This window comes from Cupressus sempervirens, chromosome 9, assembly GCF_028749045.1.
Source record: "Cupressus sempervirens isolate cs-2001-9-10 chromosome 9, ASM2874904v1, whole genome shotgun sequence".
Lineage (NCBI taxonomy): Eukaryota > Viridiplantae > Streptophyta > Pinopsida > Cupressales > Cupressaceae > Cupressus > Cupressus sempervirens.
The window spans coordinates 406,007,844-406,032,224 of record NC_143126.1 but is presented as its reverse complement, the minus strand read 5'-3'; the positions used below and the strand labels follow the sequence as shown (position 1 = coordinate 406,032,224).

At 37.8% G+C, this 24,381-nt stretch overlaps 1 protein-coding gene across 4 annotated transcripts in view; it reads right to left on the bottom strand.

The window, feature by feature from the left end:
* The window catches only part of HY2 (phytochromobilin:ferredoxin oxidoreductase, chloroplast / phytochromobilin synthase (HY2)), a 181,371-nt gene that overhangs the window by 40,885 nt on the left and 116,105 nt on the right, over window positions 1–24,381 (bottom strand). The gene's annotated exons all lie outside the window — the stretch shown is intronic.

Here is a 24,381-nt window from a genome sequence, read left to right as displayed (position 1 = left end):
TTACATCCTTTCACCTTTTATGTTTTCATGCCAATTTGTACTTCAGTTGTTTTCCAACAAATGCAATCCATCCTTCTAAGTCCTATTTTGACCCTTTTTGCCCAAATACATATGATTTCCGGATCATTTTCAGCCTTCACGTGTGTTCCATGAGTATCTAATCAATACTCTGAACACCTTGTTCCTCATAGATCTACCTTTGCCAATCAAAGACTAACATCTTCATGGAGCCAATCCCTTCAGATGATGTATTTACTCTTTGGAATTTCCATGTGTTGTAGCACAAGACATGCCCGTGCCATCAAAATCCAAAAGGAAGATGGAATACCAGTATGACAAGGAGCTGGCTCATACAACATCACTTGTCTGATCTCCTCTGGATCAAGTATCAAATATGGAGATTGGGCAAGTAGACATGGCTGATTTCTTACAAAGAACCGAAGCTCCTATCAACAGAATGTTGTTTTTCTAAGATCGTTTTCTGCAAATGTAGTAACATGGCCATTGTAATGGTGTCTTCCAAATGCAGACTTGAAGATCCCTAAATATGAGAGGAGACATGTCTCATGAAGAGACATGTCTCTATGGATAATAATCATCAGTTAATAAATAACTATATGTATAACTCATTTTTAAGCATATATGTAATATATTATTATACTATTATATAATAATATATAATGTGTAATATATATATATATATATATATATATATATATATATATATCATAAAAATGATTTACCATCAACAAGGTATCTCATGATAAACTCAATCCAACAGAAGCTACAACCTTAACACTTCCTCTTAGCTAGGGAGGATTTATAGAACACATTATGCTCTCAAGAAAAAGAAGAGATATCATCTCAGTATGATAATTAATTCATTATGAGACTAAATTTCTCACCTTTCATAATACACAATTGAATTAATTTATACCACCTTAAGTGTGGTCTATAGTAGCAACTATGGTGTCTGGCAAGATCCGGCCCAAAGAACCATAACAAGTTTGTTATCATGGTGTCCGGCAAAATCTGGCCCAAAGAACCACGATAACAAGTCTACCATTTGTTAGATCGCCACCTTACAATGGTTACCTTCTGACTATTTTTTATCATGGTGTCTGGAAAAACCCAGCCCAAAGAACCATGATAACAGGTCTACCATTTATAAGATCGTCATCTTATAATGGTTATCTTCTGACTGTTCGTTATCATGGTGTCCGGCAAAATCTGGCCCAAAGAACCATGATAACAAGTCTACCATTTATAAGATCATCATCTTATAATGGTTACCTTCTGTTTATATATGTCAATGAAAGATCGCCACCTTTCATTACATATCATATGTTAAATAGTAACCACCATGAACTCAATTAAAGGGTGGTACAAAGGCTTTCACCTCATTCTCTCCCAGAAAAAATGCATTACAAGGAATTTCACTTAGAACTTCTCAAAGAGAAGATCTCATCAACAAAGGATTGCACCTCAAAATTCTCTCTCTGAACAATGATCTTGGGAAGTTAGGTCCTCTAGTTACTCCAATAGAAACTCTCTTCACCCAAGGATGCCTTTCAAACTCCTAAATCTGATATCAATCTTCTGACATTCTAGTGGTAAGTCATTACTTCCTCATGATATACATAGGAGTAGGCCCATCAAAATCATACAATCACACATGTGTATTTTTAGACTCCCTCTGAGTATCAATCTTCTAAGCTCCTACGTCACCTTTGAAGAAGTGTCATACTCCCTCTTAATGTAGAAGAATCTCATAATCTTAATCATCAAAGAGGTTTTCTTCAAGAGCCTCATGGTATCTGCAAATGAATATTTAGAAATTGTCTATTTAGGTTATTTGAGAATGGAACATTGACTATTATTCTCCCCCCCACACAACATAAAATTTCCACTCATTCTTATATTGTAGAAAAATAAATTGTACCAAATGTGACAACTCCTTTCTAAGTTCCAACTAGCGCTTTTCATCCATTGAAGCTCCAAACATTTATTAAGCGTAATAGTAGAAGCGAACACAAATTCGTCCACAATATGCCAATATCTTGATTGAGTATGATTGTGCCGCTTGAATGACTCTACAACTCATACGTCAAGTTTCATTTATCAAAGATAGACTTGTAGATAGTTTAATTAAAGTCACAATTTTCTTAAGATGTACACAACGGGTAGGCCCATTTACATAGTTGCATGAATTTCAGTCCTCTTGACTGTTACAATTTATTGATCACTAAAGATTCCATCACAACATTGGTTTACTCCCTCTGAATCAATATGACCAGTATCACTAACAGTTGACAAAACCTCACCCTCTAATGGATGTGTTAGAATCCCTCTTAATCTCAATGTCCCCCTTTTTCTTGTATTATAATCTCGAAGGAAAAGATCAAGGCAAATCGCTCTTATAGTACGGATTAAATATAGAAATAAAAAAGAAAGAAACTGACATAAAACTCTAAAATAATGATATGTAATGACCCTTACTATAAAGGCCACTGAAACCCTCAAACTGGACTTAGGAATTTTGTCAAACAGTTGGCATGTAACCGAATAAGGCTGCAATATTACTAATTGTTCTACAACAAAACCTCAATATATGATGCCAATAATGTATGAACAACAATTCCAGATTATAACACTACCAATCTAAGAGATAGATGACAATATGAAACTCAAATATGAAGTCCAATGCAATTCTGATTTTATGACAGCAAATAGAATTGATTACAATGAGAGACTGTCACAACTATGCACTTCTAACACATCAAGCTCTTGACAATGCAATGTTATGACATGAACAATAACCCAGTTCAGATTTGGAATGCAAATGACGAAACTTTTACAACAGTTATTAATGACTGGAAATAACTATTTATGCAATGACAGTGCTGACTGTTCTAATCCAGAACATGCAATATTTTGGCAATCAAAACTTCAGTTTGTGCACTTGGAATAGCTCCAATTTTGCCGGATATGAATGCTGAATTAATGCCACACGAAGACCTCACAATCTGCCCCAAACCAACTCACAAAATTGCTGCTGCTGCCTAACTGACAGGGCCGTACAGGTACGGCCTGGTACGGCTGCTAGATAAAAATATTGCAGCGTTTTTTGTCACTCCAAAAGCAATAAATCTGGGTGCCTAGGGTTGCTGAATAACCCCTTAAAATATGAAATTCATCCGTCAAGCCAATTAGGAGTTATGAGCAAAAATGTGGGTCCAAACCCTGCGCTGGCAGTCTGAAAATAATGCACAACTGTGTCTACAAACCTTGTTAATCAATCCACAAATGCTAGGGCACAACTGAAACCCTTATTCCAACCAAAGTAAACCCTTATAACTAAATCTCAATGAAGTCCAAATGAGATGGCTGAATTACCAACTCCTCAAATGCAACAATTCAGGTGATATTTCACACCCTCAAAGTCGCCAATCCAAGGGAGTGATTCGTTCCCAAAGATCAAATAATTTGCAGACCCAAGAGACTACAAATTTGCTCCACAATGGAAGAAGTAGAAGAAATCTCAAATCCAAGCATGTCCAAAATGAGAGGCCCAGCCCTCTATTTATTCACTTTTCTAAGAAGTTGCTAGAACTTCTAGAAACATCCTTTATAAAATCTCATTATAATGCACTTTTTCTAGAACTTCTAGAAACATCCTTTATAAAATCTCATTTTAATGCACTTTTTATAATAAAGTAATTTTATAAAATAAAAAGTGCAACTCAACTTAAAATTATAACATGTAGGCCCCAATAACACATAATAATAAAATATAACCTCTTAACACTTCTTCAAGAGCAAGATATGACCATTTGATCCGCAGAATTGACTCTCTCTCCACACCATTTGCCTACGAGAGTCTAGAATAGGCAAAATCCATGATCAATGTCATGTCGAACTAAAGAGAGGACATTACAGTCCGCCCCTCTTGAAATTGCTTGGCCTCAAGCAATCTCAACGCCGGGTGCTGCAAAGCTTCCCCCTCCCAAGTAGCATCCTCAACAGGTAGATCTTTCCACTTAACCAAGTATTCTCTGATCACTCTTCTGCGAAGCTGCTTTTCTCTGCTCTCCAGGATGGATTCTGGCACTAAAATCAATTTTCCCTCATCGTCTAAAGAAGGTAATACTGCGGAAGGTACCACATTCTGACCCAACGCCTTCTTGAGGCGGGACACATGAAACACATTGTGCACCCTGCTGTCTGCCGGAAGCTCCAACTCATAAGCCACCTCACCAACTCGCCTGATAACCCTGAATGGTCCGTAATAGCGTGGCTTGAGTTTCTCTGCACCACTCTTCTTAAGAGTAGATTGCCTGTATGGCTGCAACATGAGGTAAACCATATCATCCACCTCAAAACTACGCTCAGTCCTCTTCTGGTCGGCATACTGCTTCTGCTGGTTCTGAGCTCTCGCAATATTATCTTTGAGAGTAGCAACTATATCCTTACTCTCCTGTAATAATTCTCCTGCACTGGGTACCCGGCTGTCGCCCAACAACAAATCCAAGAAACTAGGTGCTTCATAACCGTAAAGTGCCATGAAGGGTGTCATCTGTATAGTGATGTGATATGTAGTACTGTAACAATACTCGCAGAGATATATCCATCTGACCCAAGCTCGCTGATGAGCTGCCACATAATTCCTTAAATACCCTTCCACCCATTTGTTCACAATCTCCGTCTGACCATCAGTTTGTGGGTGATAGCTAGTGCTGGGTGTAAGCTCCGTGCCACATAACCGGAATACCTCCTGCCAAAAATGACTCATGAAACGGCTATCCCTGTCACTCACAATGTTCCGAGGCAATCCGTGCAATCTGAAAACCTCCCGAAAGAAAACCTCTGCCACCTGAGCTGCTGAGTGGGTAGTAGTGATAGGAAAGAAATGAGCATATTTTGTTAATCTATCTACCACCACATAAATACAATCCCGTCCTTGTACCTTGGGCAAACCTGTGATAAAGTCCATGGAGATGCACTCCCACTTCCTATCAGGGATCGGAAGTGGCTGTAGGAACCTTGCCGAATAGGTGTGTTCTTGTTTGTTTTGCTGGCAAACAAGACACTCTCGAACGTACTGCAAAACATCAGCTTTCAGCCCCTTCCAAGTGAACCGCTCTCGAACTGACCTGTAAGTCTTGAAGTACCCGGGATGGCCTGCTGTCGGTGAGTCATGAAATGCTCTCAAAATCAGTTGCTTAACCTTCGATCCTGGGACTAGGTAAATCCTGTTCTTGTAAATGATTAAATCATCTACAAGTGTGTATCTGGTATCAATCACTGTTCCCTCCACTATATCGGAGGCCCATGTATCCCTGGCATACTCTGCTATAATCAAGTGTCGCCAATCCTCTGATATCTGAACCATAAGAGTGAGGTGTGGCCTTCGAGAAAGAGCATCTGCAACAACATTCTGAGTTCCCTTGACATATGAGATGTCAAAATCATATGCCTGCAACTTACCCACTTTTGCTGGCGATCATTCAGGTCTCGCTATCCCAAGAAATGCCTCAAACTATTATGATCAGTTTTAATACAAAACTTGCTACCCACAAGATATTGTCTGAATTTGGCCAAAGCATGCATGATGGCCAACATCTCCTTATCATATATACTGAATGAACGCTCGGGGCCTCTGAGCTTCTTGCTCTCATAAGCTATGGGGTGCTTATTCTGCATAAGTACAGCACCTACTCCCTCTCCAGATGCATCACATTGAAGCTCAAATGGCTTCGTGAAACCAGGTAATGCTAGAACTGGGCACGTAGTCATTATCTCCTTAAATCTCATAAAACAGTCCTGTGCCTTCTGAGTCCACACAAATTCCCCTTTTTTTAGTAGATCTGTCATGGGAGCTGCATGTCGTGAGTAGCCACTGACAAACCTGCGATAGAAACCACATAAACCAAGGAACCCCCTCAACTGTGTAAGGTTCTCTGGTGGAGGCCAATCAACAATAGCGCGAATCTTTTCAGGATCCATCAGCACTCCATCTGCACTAATAATGTGTCCCAAATATAACAGCTCGGTCATCCCTAAGTCACATTTGGACTCTTTTGCATACAAGGACTCCTTCTGTAAAATGCTCAACACTGTCTCCAAATGTTCTAGATGCTCCTGCCATGATCGGCTATAGATCAAAATGTCATCAAAAAACACTAGCACGAATTTTCTCAACTGATGGTGGAAAACTCTATTCATAGTGGACTGGAAAGTGGCAGGTGCATTGGTCAGACCAAAAGGCATGACTACAAACTCAAAGTGCCCACAATGACATCTGAAAGCAGTTTTCTCAATATCCTGTTCACGGACTGTGATCTGGTGATATCCTGTTCTCAAATCAATTTTCGTGAAATAACAAGCCCCATGCAATTCATCTATCAACTCATCAATGCGAGGAATGGGATACCTGTTCTTAATGGTTCTCTTATTTAATTCCCTGTAATCAACACACATCCGAAGAGTTCCATCCTTCTTTTTTACCAAAACAACAGAAGATGCAAAAGGTGACTTACTTGGTCGGATGTGCCCCATAGCTAGCAACTCCTCGATGGTCCTTTCGATCTCATCCTTGAGTCGCTTTGGGTGTCGATATGGTGTGATCATGATAGACTTAGCACCTTCCTCCAGCTCAATAACATGCTCAATGCCTCTGTCCGGTGGCCTGCCTGGTGGAATCTCACTGAATACCTTTTCGTACTTAATCCTCAATTTCTGAATATCAGGATGATATTCCGTCTTATGTTGCTCCTCCTGTGTAGGTGTCAAAGTACAAACTGCTGCCCACTCTATATCATTATGCCTAGTTAATCTCTCCAGCCGCCTAAATGAGATAGTCCTGCTGTCTCCATTACGATAGCCTTAAGCACATGAGTCCTACCATTCACTTCGAATTGTATCTCCATATCCTCTAGTCTCAGGGTAACCACCTTCAATGAATGTAGCCACTGCATTCCAAGTACTATATCCATGTCACCCATGTTGACCACATGATAGTCCTCCTTAAACTCATAGTTGTTCAGGTGCAAAGGTAGGTCTCGTACCATCCTGTCACAACGAAGAGTGTATCCATTAGCTACCTTGACTCTTAGTCCCACGAACTCCTCAGTAATGAGTCCACGCTTCTCCACGAATCGTGCATCAATGAAATTATGTGGCACCTGTGTCCAATAATGTAATAACCTTCTGCCCAGCCAAAACTCCCCAAAGTCTGAAAGATCCCTCTCTCTGGATACTAGACAGTCGTGCTTCCTGTAAATATAGCTCTGTTCCCTGCTGTTGCCCTGCACTGTCTATCTCCTGCTCTCCCTTTGCTTCATCAGGATCCTCATCATGATGTTCTGAACTATCTGAATCTAAACCTTCGTAATAAGCCCACATTGCTCGGTTGGTCTTCCCTTTTGGCCTCATAGGACAGTCATGGCCATACTCATACGGGCCTTTGCAATAGAAGCATAGCTTCTTCCTACGCAAGTCATTAAGTGTCTCCTTATCCAACCTCTTACTTTCCTCCTTAGGTAGCTGTGTCTCTCTATGAAAGGGTTTCCTGTCCCTATCTTTTCCTGAAGGGAAACTCTTTGCCTGGAATTTATTTTTAGAAGCTGAAGAGGAATCCATGTCACGAGCTTTCTTAATGGCTTCCTGCAAAGTGGGAGGGTTGAGAGCTTTAATCCACCCTCTCAACGGATCAACTAGCCCATCCATAAATAAAACCAATAGCCTCCGTTCAGATACATCTGTTACTAACACTGCAAGTTTCTGAAACTCTGAAATGTATGTTTCCAATGATCCCCATTGTTTAAGCTGAGCTAACTCCTTGAAATGGAGTTCTGGATCCTTCTTATCAAAACGTTCAATCAGTCTCTCCGTAAACTCCACATATGAGGTAATGTGTGCATGACCCATAGTGATCATACCATGATGCCACCACTCGTGTGCTAACCCATCCAGGTGAATTGCTGCATACTTAATAGCTTCTTCCTCAGACATAGGGTTCAATTGAAAGTATGTGTCAAGTTTTTGAACCCAAGCTCTTGCTGTAGACTTTCCCGAGCCATCATAATATGGTAACTGAAGTTTCCCTACTTTCTTTCGTAGCTCATAGCTCTGAGTCCTGTCATGCCCACGGGGCATATGCTTCATCCGCACATCCATATACTCTCTAAAGGTGATTGCAGCTGTAAAATCTGGACCTCCTGCTTCCCAATCTCTCCTCAGCTGATCCTGTATGTCAGTGATCTGGGGTTCTGGTACTGGCTGCTCTGGAGCTCTAGGAAGGACCGTGGGAATCATAGGTCTCGAACTCACTGTCCTAGCTTGCTGGGGTGCATGACCGAAATTGTTCCCAATTTGTTCGCCTCCATTATGTATCCCATCCTAATTATTCCCATTCTGATTGTTACCATTCTGATTATTTCCTCCACTTATGTTAGCGTTCAACCCCATTTGACGAGCCATCATCTGCATCATAAGCTCCATTCTCTGATTCTGTTCCTGTGCTCTTTGTTCGGCTAATCGCTGTCCCTGTGCCAAGGTGTCTAATAACTGTAAAAATCTTTCCTCTCGCTGATCTAGACCGGCATTCCCGCCTCTATCCATATTGTAGTCGTAGTCTTGATCAAAGAATACCTCCCCTGTGTCTGTATGACTGGATTGTATGACCACCTGTACAGATGAGCTAGACTGTTCGCTCTGCAGGTCTGAAATCCTATCTTGTCTTGCTTTGGTATTGCAGAAATTATAAAGCCTCTGTCGCATGCTCAAACATAAATGTTCTGATTTTAGTGTTTTGACATTTGCCTACACCATTTGCCTACGAGAGTCTGGAATAGGCAAAATCCATGATCAATGTCATGTCGAACTAAAGAGGGGACATTACATGATAATATTAGGAATAATCAGATATTCACAATAATCATAATAGTGTAATATTATTCCTTTAGAATAACATAATTACTCTATTCAGGATGACATTCTTATTCATTATCCATATAAAAATATTAGAGGCTCTCAATAATACTTGTTTAATATATTGATTCTTACTTTACTATATAGAGCCCAACTTTTAAATAAAAATATACTAATATCCTAAATTAATAAATGAAAACAATTTATATAATGTTTTTCATACCTTATAGGATAAGGAATCCACTGATCCCTTTATTCTTCACATCATAAATGCCAAAACACTCTATGGCTTACCATGCATTTTGAATTTACCATAATTTTGTATATTATATGTGTGGCCAAATATATTGGCATCTGCTCCTTATTTCCCTTGGTAAGACGCTTTGTTTTGCTTTGAAATGCGTGTGTGCTAGAGGAGAATCGCTCTATAAGAGCTCCTAAATGTTGATCAAGTATAGCATTGGGTTTAGAAAGTCCAAGTGGAGGACACGTCATGGTTGTGGGTGAATGACTTAAGATGTCATGGTCTCCTACATCATTAAGTATCTAAGACTTGAAAAGATGGTTTCACATTGGCAATTGAATTGACCTCTTAAATGCCCTATATCTAGACCCTCTACATATAATCATTTGGTGAAATATTATCGCAAGCTATTGAAACATTTGTTATTCAACATGTAGGCTAACTATACGCTATCTAAATATCTTCATTGGGCCTGATAACCACACAATCATTAGCTTTATAGATATTTCATAATTTGACGAGTGGGCCTGATAACCACACGGTCGTTAGCCTTATAGATTCCAATCTATCTTAGTAACTATTATCAAATGGCTGAAAGTCAAAGGCCTCAAGAGCGTACATCCAAAACTTGGGTTAGATTGCAACCATTTTGGACCTATTGGAAAGACATCTTAGGTGGAGATTACAAGCAAGGACGGTTGATCCTCTTCAGCGCCAACTAAAATTATCAAGTTCGAGCTCAAAGGCAGAAAAGGATTAAAAAACACCTTTAGAATCTTCTCAAGAACCCATGCAAGCTCAAGAATTAGAGCAAGAAACTGATGAAGAAGATGGAGAAGAAGGAGAGATAATGATAATATCTCCCACATGGTCAACATATAATCAAGATCCAAAACTGAAGAAAGACCCTTCTTGGATGTTGTAGAAAACGATATGGATTCATTCTCCATTGTTTTTACACCTAGCATTTCCGTCTTAGAAGTGAACATGTCATTACTCTCCATTTCTTCAACAGCTCCTATCCTCATAGTGGAGTAGAGTGAAAACTTGGGAAATCTATTTGAAGATTTTCCAACTCTCACAGAAGGTCAAGTTTCCCAACTTGATACCTCTATTGCAGGGTTCAAGATGTTGTAGTACCTCCAGACTATTTTACTATCAAGAAGAATAAGTCTAAATCTTCAAAAGCCAAGGTCATTTCAAGCATTGTTGTTGATTCTAAAAAGACCAAGTGTGTTGAGATTGCAAAACCTTTGATTAATGAACCAGCTAAGGAGCTCAACCATTCAAATTACAAGTTCACCAAAATTGAACTTGGTAAATAGTCACAGCTAGGGTGTTTGCAAGATGCCCAAGATGCACTTGTCAATTTGTGAAAAAGAAATCATGAGCTTTAGGAAAAGAAGAATAAACTGAAGCAGTAGGTTGCCCATCTTCATGAGGTCATCCGCCAACAATCCTCACAGCCTGTGATCATCACATCTCAAACAACACAGGAGAATCAAAGAGCTGAGGCAGCAAAGGCTTGGTTCAATCAATCAAAGATGCGGTCAAGTTTCTTGAACTTATCAAAGCTGTTGAGGAGATACTACATGACATGATTGCCTCTTATAATCAAGAAACCAATACCTTGAAAGAAATTTTGGGTTTTTGGGATCAAATGGCAAATGTTGACCGAGATGTCTTGATTTCATATGATGTCATTCCATCTTCTCATATGTTCTACAGATATTAGGGACTCCTGGGTCATAAGGAGGAGGTATTTGGAAAACTTCTGACAAAGTTATAGGGATCCTTAGAAGGTTGTCAAACAGTGGAAGCAAAGATCATGTGTGATCTTGGAGCAAATGGGATGCAATGTCTTTACTGAATATGACAACCTATTCACTCAAGAAGAAATGACCTCTAAATACACCGACAAAGTCAATGCTGATTTTGATTTTGAAGAATTTGGATCACATACAAAGAACAGATTCGCTGCATACAAGTCCGTAGCAAAACGCTTGTGGGATTCTCTTGCAGAAAACTACAAAGTTGTAAAATCAGCACATATGAATGCAGTCACAATTAAAGCTATCTCAAACACAATGGACATCCCAAATCTTCCTATGGTTCATGACTGTATCACCAAATAAAAGACTTCCCTTAAAAATTTCAAGGGTTGATTCAACCTTTCTTCACTTTTTTCCTTTTAGTTTTTAGTGTGTTTGTAGTTGGAGAACATGAATTGCATTCGATGCAATTACATATTTGATTGCATGTCCTCATGACATGTAATCCAATAATTCTTCTCGTCTAGTTTTACCGTGTCAAAGTGGTTGAGTTGCTCCTAATTGTTCCTCCTTTTTCGCACTTCTTTTCCTATATAAGTAGTGTTCCCCTCATTGTAAAAATCATCTTTTATTGTATGCCAGAAATTTGTGATAAAATTGTGCAAGTACAACTTTGATTGCATAATAGTGTTTTAAAGAAAGTGAATACAAAGAAGCAATTGGAGCTGAAACTTTGATTAAGAGCAATTGTGATAGTGCGAATTGGAAGCTTTGACTGTAATTTGCATCTATTATCTTTGATTTATGTTATTGTTGTGTATTTTAACAATAGAGCATAACAAGTTAAGAAGCAATCAGAGTCGAAGCATTGACTGGGAGTGATTGTGGTGATACATAGACTAGAAGCTTTGATTGTACCTTGTATTGTCTTCTCAATTCACAAAAATAGTTAGAATTCCCTACTTCTGGAAGTATCTGTGCCCCAATGGTACAAGTTATTCTAATAAAATAGTTTAAAATGAGATAGAGCCAAACCACTATGCTTTCAACTAGCCTTTGAGTTGGGGTTGGTTTATTGGTATCACCATTTTAAGCTATTATATAGAAGTGTAGTTAGAGATTTCATCTTGCCCATTACTCACTCTGTGGGTAAGTGGATTCTTTCCTAAAAGATAAGAGGAAAGAATATTGGTAACACCCCTTACAAAATATATCAACTTCTTGCTTACCTTGACTTGATCCAAGGAACAGTGAGAAGACAGAGCCTTCTCTTAAAGGTAGGAGAGACTATGTCTCATATGCTATGGCGAGTCTACCTATTCTACAATTGGATTTGATCAAATTGTTGGTTGCAAAATATCCACCCAACAAGTCTTTCAACCACAACAAATATGCTATCCTTACCATGCACCTTTGGAAGCCCTATGATAGAGTTCATGGATATACTCTCCCATTTATGCTCAGGAATTAGCAGAGAGTACAATAAACCGGATCGATACACATGCTCAAACTTGTTTTGATGACAAGTCAAATATGCTCTAACATGCTAAAGGACATCACCCTTAAGGCCCTTCCAAGAGAACCTCTCTCTAATCTACCTATATGTTGTCAATACCCGAGATGACTTACTATTAGATTATTATGTACTATCTGCAAAATTTGATCCTTAAGTCTCGATTCAGGGGCCATATAAATTTTGTTTTTGTAGTAGATTACATCATTAATGACCTTATACATGTTGTCATGCATCTAACCATCAATCATCTCACATACAAATGTGCTCTTGGAATACTCAACTAAAAGTTAAGACTTCCAATCAGCTGAAATCTCTGAGATAGCACTGCAAGTAGCACTAGCTAGCCTCATGGATGCACAACAAAGTGCATCAGCTACTACATTGTTCTTACCTTTGACGTATTCAATGTCAAAGTCATAAGATTGAACCTTGCTGATCCACTTTTGTTGCCTCTCATTCAGTCCCTTCTATGCCAAGAAGAAACGCGAACTAATATGATTCATTCTTACCACAAATTGTTCACCCACCAAATACTGCTTGAACATAGCTAAAGCATGCACAATGGCTAACATCTCCTTATCATAGGTGGAATACAACTTCTTGTGACCCTTCACCTTCCTACTCTTACAAGCAATAGGATGCCTATCTTGCATAAGTATCGCACCTATCCCTTCACCAGAGGTATCATACTCAAAAAAAAATGGTTTAGAGATCTGGTAATGCTAACATTGGGCACGTACTCATCACCTTCTTGACCTTTATTAAATATCACCTTTGCATCCTCTGACCACCTAAAAGAACCCTTTTTCATGAGATCAACAAGTGGTGTCACAAGCTGAGAAACCCCTTCACAAATCTCTTGCAGTAAGAGTACAACCCAAGGAATCCTCTCAAATCCAAAATGTTTCTCAGTGGTGGCCAATATAGTTTAGCTTTTATATTTTCCTTACAGACCATGACTCCATTAGCTCCAATAACATGCCCTAGGTATAAGATTTCTATCAAGCCAAACTCACATTTGGACTCTTTGGCAAATAAAGAATGTTGCTCCATGATACTCAAAACTTAATCCAAATGTTGTAAGTGTTCCCCCCATCTCTTGCAAAATATCAAAGTATCATCAAAGAATACCAACACGAACTAATGCAACTACTTATTAAAATGTGGTTCATATATGACTGGAATGTAGCAAGTGTGTTGGTGAGTGTGGAAGGCATCATCAAAAACTCATAGCGTTTGTAGTGGCATTTAAAAGCTACCTTATGCACATCCTCTTCACAGGGCTGAATCTAATGGTATCCTAAACTAAGATCAATCTTCAAAAAGTAAACAGCCCCATGTAACTCATTTAATAACTCATCTATGTTAGAAATGGGACACTTGTGCTTGATAGTCATCTTATTCAAAGCCTTGTAAGCAATGGACATCGGCAAAGTCTCATCTTTCTTTTTAACCAAAAATACTGATGAGGCAAATGGGTTCAAGTTCGGCCTAATGTGTCCCATATCAAGTAACTCTCGGATGGTCCACTCAATCTCCTTATAATCTCTAGGGTGATGATAAGGTGTAGTGATGACTAGCTTCGCACCCCTCCAACTATATCACACGTTCAAACCCATGGTCAAAAGGTATGCCTAGGGGAATATCACCAAAAACACCCTTGTTCTTATCTAGCATTGACTCAATATTGACATGTTGTTTTAAATCCGAAATGGATATGTCACATTCGAATTTTTGGCTCAATTTTTAAATGTTCCTTTATAGCCGTTGAGGCTTCATGCAAAGTCGAGTGATTGGTTAAATCAGTTATTCGTTATGGTTTCGTGTGAAAATGAAGTGTTGATTACTTGTTATGGTCTCATGGGCAATCGGAATATTGGTTAATTGTTATGACAATATATGAATTGGAAATAGATGGCTAATATGATCATATGTTATGATAATTTTGACTACATAAAATGATGAGAAAAATGTTGTTACCATGATAAATTTCCACTTGCAGTAATGTGGTGAAGGCAGGGAAGCATTAACAGAGAAGGAATTGGGCATAGAGCGCCACCTACCATTGAGTCAACATGTATGAGTCTTGACCACCATGGCTAAGGGAAAACAACTAGGCAAGCAGGGGAGAAAAAAAGAACTATCATAAGTTAATTGTCTCACACACACACATAAAGATATAATGTGAAATGGATAACACACATAACTTAATGGTTAATGGTTTAATATCAAGAAAGTCCCTTTTTAGGGAAGAGAGTGATCTTAATATGGTTAATAGCTTAAGATCAAGAGAGTCCCTTTGGGAAGAGAGTGATCTTAATATGGTTAATAGCTTAATATCAAGAGAGTCGCTTTGGGAAGAGAGACATCTTAATATGGTTAATAGCTTAAGATCAAGAGAGTCCCTTTTGGGAAGAGAGTGATCTTAATATGGTTATAAGGTCAGAATATTCCGTAGATGTTAACATATGCATATGTGTCAAGGGCCCTAGGTAGAGAATACCTCTTCTAGGAAGGACCTTAAAGGGAGCACTTCATAGAAAACGGAGAAGTAACCGGGGATCCAAGGATCCTCAAGAGGGTTATTGATCCCAATGTGGGGACCTCTTTAAGGTTGGGTTAGGATAGAGGGTAGAATAGTGAAATATATTTTATTATTATATAAATTCTAACATTAGTTTTGCAGGTATTATTGTCCTTGCTAATGGGGACATTACAAGAAACCTCCTATTTCAATTGATTTTTCTTCTCCCATAGCTCATGATTGCTCTTTGATACATTGGCCAATGCATCTTGAGCATCTTGTAAATAACTCAGACATGATTGTTTCCTGATTTCAACCCTAGTGAACTTGTAATTAGAACAAGTAAGTTCTTCAACAGGTTTGTCCACCAAGGGCTCAACAACTTCAACAAATTTGGTTTTATCTGAATCAACCAAAATCCTTGAAACAATCTTATATTTCAAAGATTTGGATTTGGTCTTCTTAACAAGGAGATTATTCGAAGGTACAACCACTTTTCTTCTCTTTGTTCTTGTTCTGCTCAACCATGCAGGCAAGCTGAAACCTTCATCCGTAGAAGCAGATATAGTGGAGACCATTGGCATTGATCCAGATTGTATTTCCGTTATAACAGAGCAAGATTCAATCCGCATAGCTAAAGGCATAGGAACCTGCTGGGAAGACTCTGTCATGAAAAGCTCAAAACCCAACAAAGATGTATCAAGTTGGGAAACTTGACCACTTGTAAGAGTTGGAAAATCCTCAAACACATTTGCCAAATGCTCATACTATTCATTTGCGGGAATGAAGAGGAGAAGGAGAAGAAATAGGAAGAGCCACTATATTGACTTCCGAGACTAGAATTGAAAGAGTGAAAACAGTGGAGAATGAATCCACATCGTCATCTACTTCATCCAAAAAAGGTGCTTCATGTATAGATGGTGCACGAGTTTGTGTAGGTTTAGAGGGAGATATGATCATGACTTCCCCTTCTTCATCTATCTTCTTTATCCGATTCTATCTCCAGTTCCTCTTTTGATTCTTCCTCTGACTCTTGAGTCGGTTCAGAGATCTGAGGTGACTTAGAGCCTTTTCCACCCTTCAATTTGAATTTGAGGGAACCCTTAGCATCAGAAGATGAGGCACCATCTTTCCCTGTAATCTCTAGCTATGACTTCCTGCCAAGAGGGCCAAAGCTTCCACAATTCAAGCCCATCTTAGGATTTACTCTTTTTAGACCTTTATTTTTCAACCATTTATAGGTGTTTTCCAATATGGATGATAGATGTACCTTCCTTCTATTGCCACTGAATAGGAAAAGGACACTTTTTATCAAAGTTGGCTTGATGAAACTCTAGAAATCTAAAGGGATCTCCAACATGTTAAAATCAATTATCTGCTGCAAGGTTAATCTATAGTAGTCAATCTTCATAATGTCCAACTTTGTTCTCGTATCAATCCAGATGTCCTCGATGTGATGAACATGCATGTAAGCTCTTTTCATTTGAGAATTCATTTCTTAGTGATCAAAGTCGAATCTGGCCTTGAACTTCTTCGAGGTTTCAACTACTACTTTGCTTCCATATTCTTTGCTTTGGGCACAAAATTGATTGAATAGTTGCTAGTCGCCAAGGGTTTGACTGAAGTAATACCGAAGCCAGGCCTATGGATAGCATGCTAATAACTTTGCACGTCCATGAGCTATCCAGCTAGCTCCATCAAGATGATTCGATCTGTAGTATACCTAGGTAAGGTATATGGCTTGCCTTTGAAATACCCAACTCTTAAGTATGTAAAAGTTGGAAACTGAATGAAAATACAGCCGTATTGATTCACCTTTTCCCATGCTGCATCAAATACCCTCTTGATGGATAACTTTCTATTGAACAAGTACAGGAAAAGCCCAAAGAAGGTATCTTGGATTCTTCTGTAATGAAATTTACCATTGGTGATTTGGTCATAGTAATCCCAAACAGGAATCTGAAGACAATCTCCCTTGGTTGAGAGACCAAAGAAAGATCCCATGGTAGCAGCAATGTAGACAAGAGTTCATGTAGAAGGGTGCTGAATTTTTCACGTTGAGTATCTACTAGCAAAGTGCAGTGCTAATCAACTCCCCCCAAAAGACGTAACATATTTTCCATGATTTGAAAGATGAACATGTACATCCATGGCTCGAAATCAATAGAATCTTTGAGACCGCAAACTTTGTTGAGAAGGAAGATGAGACCCTTATACTCTTGTTTGAAGTTAGACCGATGAACGGTCTTTGGCCATCTTGAAAAGTTGTTTCTTTTATTTTCTAACCAGTATTGGTTGACATTTTTCTAATAATCACCTTTCTTCTCATTCTAGTTTGCCAAAGAGGAAGCTTTCGTAAGATCTCCACGCTCTACATGATGTGACACCTTGAAAATTTGTTCAATGACCTCTGGATCAAGATTAATGGTAACCTTGTCGTCAGCATCCTTGATTGTTTTAGATTTTGTGCTAAAACGTCTTGCACATCCAAGGACAAAATTTGGTTCCATGGCGGCCATAGGAAATGCAAACACCAAGTGAATGTAACTTCTTTTGATGTGCTTCATTTTGTGACCAACAGGATTCTCTACTCTCTGCAGAAAATCAGCCACGTCCACATGACCAATCTTTGTGTCCATCACATTATCAAGAATAGATATGACTGATGAGGAAGCTGTATGAGCCAACTCTTTATCATATTGATATTTCATCTTGCCTTTGGATTTTGATGGTGAGGGCATCTCTTGTGCTTGTGTTGCAACATAAAAATCCCAAAACATAAATACATCATTAGAAGGAATCGCCATACAAGTTGATTTGTGATCAAAAACAAAGATTCGAAAATGGATTAGAGACTTTGTAGATCCAATGAAATAATCTCAAAAAATATCATATGCATATGCAATGAATGAATATGAAATGAATGGAATGCAAAATGAAGTATTATGAAGGTGGAAATTGGAAGATGGAATGAAATGAAAATGTGTGAAGGTGAAATGCATGGAAATGTGTGCAAATGAAGATTGCTGATTTCAAATGTGACTTAGGGCCTTCATGACATTATTGCATGAAAAATGACTACATGTAAGTGCAATATGCAACAGGAGATGAAAGGTGAGATAGGATGTGAAGGCAGATGAAAGATGTGTGCAAATGGAGGATGAGGTGCAAAGCATGGAAAGATGCAGAAACATGTATTTGCTCATGAAGGGGCAAACGCATATGGAGAGATGGAAATGGAAAAGGGAAAAGGGACAATGAACTTTATAGTCATCTTTGGTGAAAAGGTAAAATTAAAGTACATGGAAGATGAAAATGACATCTTTTTGACTTTTCAAAAAGTGACTATTAGTCAAAATAAAAGTTTTGAGATGCCATTACACAAGGCTTTTTGTGTAATCGTGTCGTGCGAATGAATGTGAAAAGTGAGATGAGTGTGAATGGAAGTGAAAAATGGGATTACATGCATATGCGGATGGTGGAAGAGATGAAAAACATGTAATTGCAGTTGTCAGATGAGATGCAAAGTGTTGTGACATGGAAGACGAAAGTGAAACATGATGATACTTTCGCATGAAGTGAAACAAGTTTTTGGGAAAGAACTTGTAACTTCTCCAAAATGGAGAAAATTGACAAGCAAGCACAAAACACAAAAACTCAAAGAAAAACGTACCTTTGGAAAATGAGTCAAACATGTCAAGATGCAAAGCACTTCAACACACATCTGAATTTGGAAATTGGGGAAAAACCAAAAACATGAAAATGAATTTATTTATTTTAAAAGGAAAAATGCACTTTCCATGGTATTGATTTCAATAAGGTCCGATTTTAAAATATGTAATTGACCCAAAAAGGTCCGATTTTGATGACTTACACATTTTAAATATGCAACTGACCCAAAAAGGTCTGATTTTGATGACTTACACATTTTAAAATATGCAAGTGACCCAAAAAGGTACGATTTTGATCAAAACACATGTTTTATATGCAATGACACTTAAAAAGTCCGATTTTGAAGAACTCCATGCTTTTGCCCTCCAAGAACCCGATTTTGATCATAAGTGGAGATTTTCTCAATGGATTTGCATGAGATCTTTTCCATTAGGGTCATTTTGGCTTGGCAATGGATTTTATAACATCAAAAATGGATTTATTTTGTTCAAAAATGTTTTTTTCAAACTCCTTCCAAGGGCACGTTTTTGGAAAAATCTTCAAATAAATCCATTTTGAGTGATTTAAAACACGTTCTTACAAGGAAAAGAGGAGTTTTTGCATCTTCAATCATTTGCAATACATCTTGGCTCACATTTTTGCACTTAGAAGCCAAAAATGAATTCATTTCATGTCTTTTATGAATCACGTTTTTGCTAAAAATGCCCAAAAAATTGGGATTTTAATCCACTTTTGTGTTTTGAAGCCACTTTTTTGCATTTTGATCTATGTATATGCATTTTGGAAAGTGATTTTTGCATTCACAAGTCAAAAAATACTCAAACACATGCATTTTTTGGCAACGTTTCTGCAGAAACAGTCCAAATTTTTTCATAAAAAAGTCATGTTTCTATGCAAAAATCTCAAAAAAATGCAATTCCAGCCCATACCTTTGATCAAGAGGGATTGTTTTTGAGTTTTAAATGCATAATATTGTCTTTTGAGACCATGTATTTGGCACTTTCATATCAAATTCAACCTTTCATTGCTCATTAATTTTTGTTAAATGCAAGTATGAAAAAAGTCAAAAAGTTGTTTGAAAATCTAGATTTGAGGAAGAATTGGTCTTCAAGTCTATAAAACTTGTTATTTTGGCTCTTTAACCTCCAAGCAAGTGGACTCTTTCTTTATTGCTCATCAAAATATGCTTATCTTGTTATTTCCATGCATATTTTAGCTTGAAATTGCACATTTGTCTATATATATGTCATGAAAAGTGTGTTTTGCCTTTAAAAATAATGAAAACTCTCATTTTCACACTTTTGGAATTTTTCCAAACTCCAAATTCGAATTTGAATGTTGAAGTGGCTTCCTTGTTGACATGTTTGAGTCTTTTGTCAAAGGCATGTGTTTGTTTTGTACTTGTTTTTGTGTTTTGTACTTGCTTGTTGGTTTTCTCCACTTTGGAGAAGTCACAAGTTCTTTCCCAAGAACCTATTTTTGCTTCACTTTATGCAAAAGCATCATCACATTCAACTTCCATTTTCCATGCCACAATACTTCACATCTCATCCGACAAATGTGATTACATGTTTTTCATCTCATTCACCATTCGCAAATGCATGTAATCTCATTTTCCGCTTTCATTTCCATCTCTCCATATGCATTCACACCTTCATAAGCAAATACATGCTTTCCCATTTTTCACATCTTTCCATGCTTTGCACCTCATCTTCCATTCTCACTTACATGTAAAAGCTCGTCCTCCATCTGCATTTGCATGTTATCTCACTTTCCATTCCTCATTACATGTTGCACTTACATGTAATCATTTTTCATGCAATGAAATCTTGAAAGCCCAAGTCACATCTTGGAAATCAGCAATCTCCATTTGCATGCATTCCCATGTGTCAAGCACTTCAAAAAAAAAAAAGTTAAAGGTGTTGATGGAAAGTTGTTCTAAGTTTTACATTCGGAGACCATCAAAAAGGTTTTCGAAGTTTAAGAGAATCTAGAATGTACCAATCTACAAAGGAGAATTCGCGACAACTTGACCGAGAAAAGTTGGATCACATCAAGATTTCACATGACAACAGACAATTCATCAAAGTTAGAGGTTATCAAAAAATGCAAGACCGTGGTTATCAAGATGAATGCAGCAGTACAAAATACAGGGACTCCCAATACTATGATCATTCGGGATTGCATTATCAAGTACAAGGCCCTTTAGAATTGTTTCCTTCTCTTCCAACTTCTTTCTTCTTCTTTAATGTTTGTAGTTGGAGAGGAAGTATTATATGAAGATGTGTAATTACATGTAATGCGAGTTCTATGTACATGTAAAAGATGTAATGCGAGTTGCATATGCCATTACATGCAACCCTATATTTTCTCTTTTAGTTAGACTACGTAAAAGTTGGTTGAGTTGCTCCCACTTTTTTCTCCACCTTTTTCTCAACTTCTTTGTCTATAGAAAGGAGTGCCCCCTCATTGTAAAAATCATTTTTTGTTGTATGCAAGAAAGGTCTGCCACATTTGTGCAAGCATAACTTTCATTGAGTAATATGAATTTGAGAGAAAAGTGAATAAATGAAGCAATTAGATTCGAAGCTTTGACTAGAAGCAACTGTGACAGAGAAAACTAGAAGCTTTGACTGTAATTTGTCTATTTTCTTGATTCATGTTATTTTTGTCTTTAATAAAAGAGCATAGTGATTTAAGAAGCAATCGGAGCCAAAGCTTTGATTGGGAGCGGTTGTGGAAATATATAGCTAGAAGCTTTGTCTATAGCTTATACTTCTTTCTTAATTCACAAAATAGTTAAGTTATTCTTACTTTTAGAAGTCTTTGTGCCCTAATTGTAAAGCTTTTCTATATAGAAGTACGATCGGACTTAGAGCCAAACCAGTACATTTTTAGCTAGCCTTTGAGTTAGTGGAGGTTTATCGATATCACTGTTTCCAACTCTTGATAGAAGTGTAGTTAGAGATTCACCCTACCCATTACTCGCTCTACGAGTAAGTGGATTCTTTCTTGAAAGTTAAGAAGAAAGGATATTGGTAACACCCATTTTACAAAATCTCTCAACTTCTTGCTTACCTTGAGTTGATCCAAGGAACGGTGAGAAGGGAAAGCCTTCTCTTTAAGGTAGGAGAGACTCTGTCTCACACGCTATGACTGGTCATCCTATTTTGTGACTGGAGTTTTACACAAAACTATCAGTTGGAAAATATCCACCCAATAGTTTTTTAGCGACTCCACTGGGGATATGGCGCACATTTGAGAGCCTCATGCTTTCACTTGAAGCATACCTGTGTCCTTTTTCACTGTAATATTATTCATTGTAATTGTTTCATGAATTTACCAAGGATATGTAAATGGCCCAAGTTCCTTGGGGAAATGCTTTTGGACCATTGAATCTAGGTCCACCTCTACATGATATTTTGATCGCTCACGAAAGAAGTTTCCCAAGTTTTTTAGTGATGATGAACAACATCCTGATGAGCATATTGCTGCTTTCTATATTGCATGCGGTGTTCATGCTATTGAATACGAGGATGTGTCTATAAGGTTGTTCATGGAAACTCTGCAAGGTGTGGTTGTTGATTGGTTTTACCATTTACAATCACGTACTATCACAAACTAGGCTACCCTCATAGCCAAGTTTGAAGAAAGGTTCAAGCCTCCTAAAGATGCTCATGCATTTTTGGTCCAACTTGCTTAGTTGCGGAAGTCATCTCATGTACTTATGCGTGAATTTGTTGCTCATTTCAACAAATTGACACGAAGAATTCTAGTTGTTGCTCAACCTACAATTGCCAATTTGAAGTTTTTCTTTGTCAATGCTCAAGTTCCTTAAGTCAGTTTTCTAATAAGGAGAGAAGCCCTATCTACTCTTGGAGCTGCACAAACATTGGCGATTGAAATTGAAGATGATCTTATTCTTGCTGGGAAGATAAGAATTGTAACAAGTGAGTTTGAAGAAAGCTATTATTCTTCTAATTCATTTTCTTCTAGCACAAGGATGGATCCTGCGGTGCAAAGATTAGCAAATGAAATTCTTGCCCTCAAAAAGAAAATAGCTCAAGGCATGTTCTTTGTTCCTTATGAAGATGTACCAAGGAGGCCTCTTCCAACTATTCGTAATAGTTCTCTTGTTGGGAATCAACAAAAGTTAACTTCACTATCTAAGAAGCTTGCAATTGAAGCACCATTAGCAAAAACAACAGTGAAGCATCCTGAATCTGAAGCTAGTTATCTTGCTATTCCCTTCCATGAAAAAGAAGACATGGCTGGCAACTCTCATATTTGGTGTAGGCAATCTCAGAAGGCCCGTGATGAAAGGATGACTAAGGAAAAATTTTCTTCCAAGGTTCAAGATGGTTGTGCCGTAAAAGTTGACATGCAAGAAGTTCAAATCAAGCTGAAAATGATGTCTTCATATCTCAAGGCCATGAAGTTGGGAACACTTTGCATAATTGTTCTACTGCGAAGTTTGAGAAAGAACTTCTCATAAACCATAAAGACTTTCCCAAGTCAGAAGTTTGTGAAGAGTATGTTGATCTATGCAGTGCAATCATTTCATCACTGAAATCACATGAACAAGGTTATCTTGATCATCCTCAGGTGTTGGTGATTAATGAACCAATCGAGAAAGTTGCAGTTGGCAAGAAAAATTCAGAATTTGTTCGGTCAAGGGGATGTCCAACCTGACATCTTGCTTGGTTGGAAGATAATGGAAAGTTAGAGATTTCACATGTTCCTGAACATGAAAATACTATCAAAGAAGATGTCAAAGAAGAATTTTCAGTTCTGGAGGAGCAATTTCAATTCATGAACCTTTCTTGGAGCAGTAGTATACACTATACATGATTCATCTCAAAAAGGTGAATTCTTCCTTCTCTTCCAAGAGGTGTTACATCGGGCCTTCACGTCATTGCTCCAGTTGTTCGTGTTTCATCAATATGAAGTTTCATGTGAACATGCAAGCTACTACAAGCTACTGAAAAAGGGTAGCTATTTTGTTGAACCCGTAAATGGTTTCATCTAAAATTTTCTTTTTGGGAGGTTTTCCTTTGTTTTTAATAAGTGTGCTTGCACATTTTTGTTTTAGTAGATTTGCTTTGCTTAGTTGCATTAGTTTTTGTTTGTTTTGGTCACTGACTCTATAGCCCAATGGAGTGGATAAAGGCAGTTAGAGAACTGGATTCTATGTCACTCTTTGTTTTTAAGAACAAATGAGTAACATTCCCCAGACAGAGCCAGTTGTTGTCCTGTATTTTGTCACCACAAAATGTACGTAACAGTACAAGACTTTTTCAAATTACTTTCGCATTTCTCTGAGTTTAGTTCATTATTTAATTGATTAGTATTGATCAACCAATCAGTACCAATCGATATAATGAATCTTTTTATTGAAGGCCTTCGTTAAATCTTTTTCGTTTTGCTTTCTATCGAGCCTTTGCTTGATTTTTGAAGCCTTCATCATCCGTTCTTTGCTTTTCAATTTACATTTGTTTGTTTTTAGTCCTTTAGTTTTGCTCATATCATGCCTTTCAGTTTCCCCTTCGATTCAGTCTAACCTAGAGGTCAATCGGAGTTGTCAGTCAAGAGTTATGCCCATTTTAGTGCTTCAAAAGTGGACCTTTTGGGTGCAAGAGCACGAATTAAAAATATGATGTTATATTTCTAATTTGACTTTCATTTTTTGATAAATATAACTTAAATTCACTTTTTGTTATGT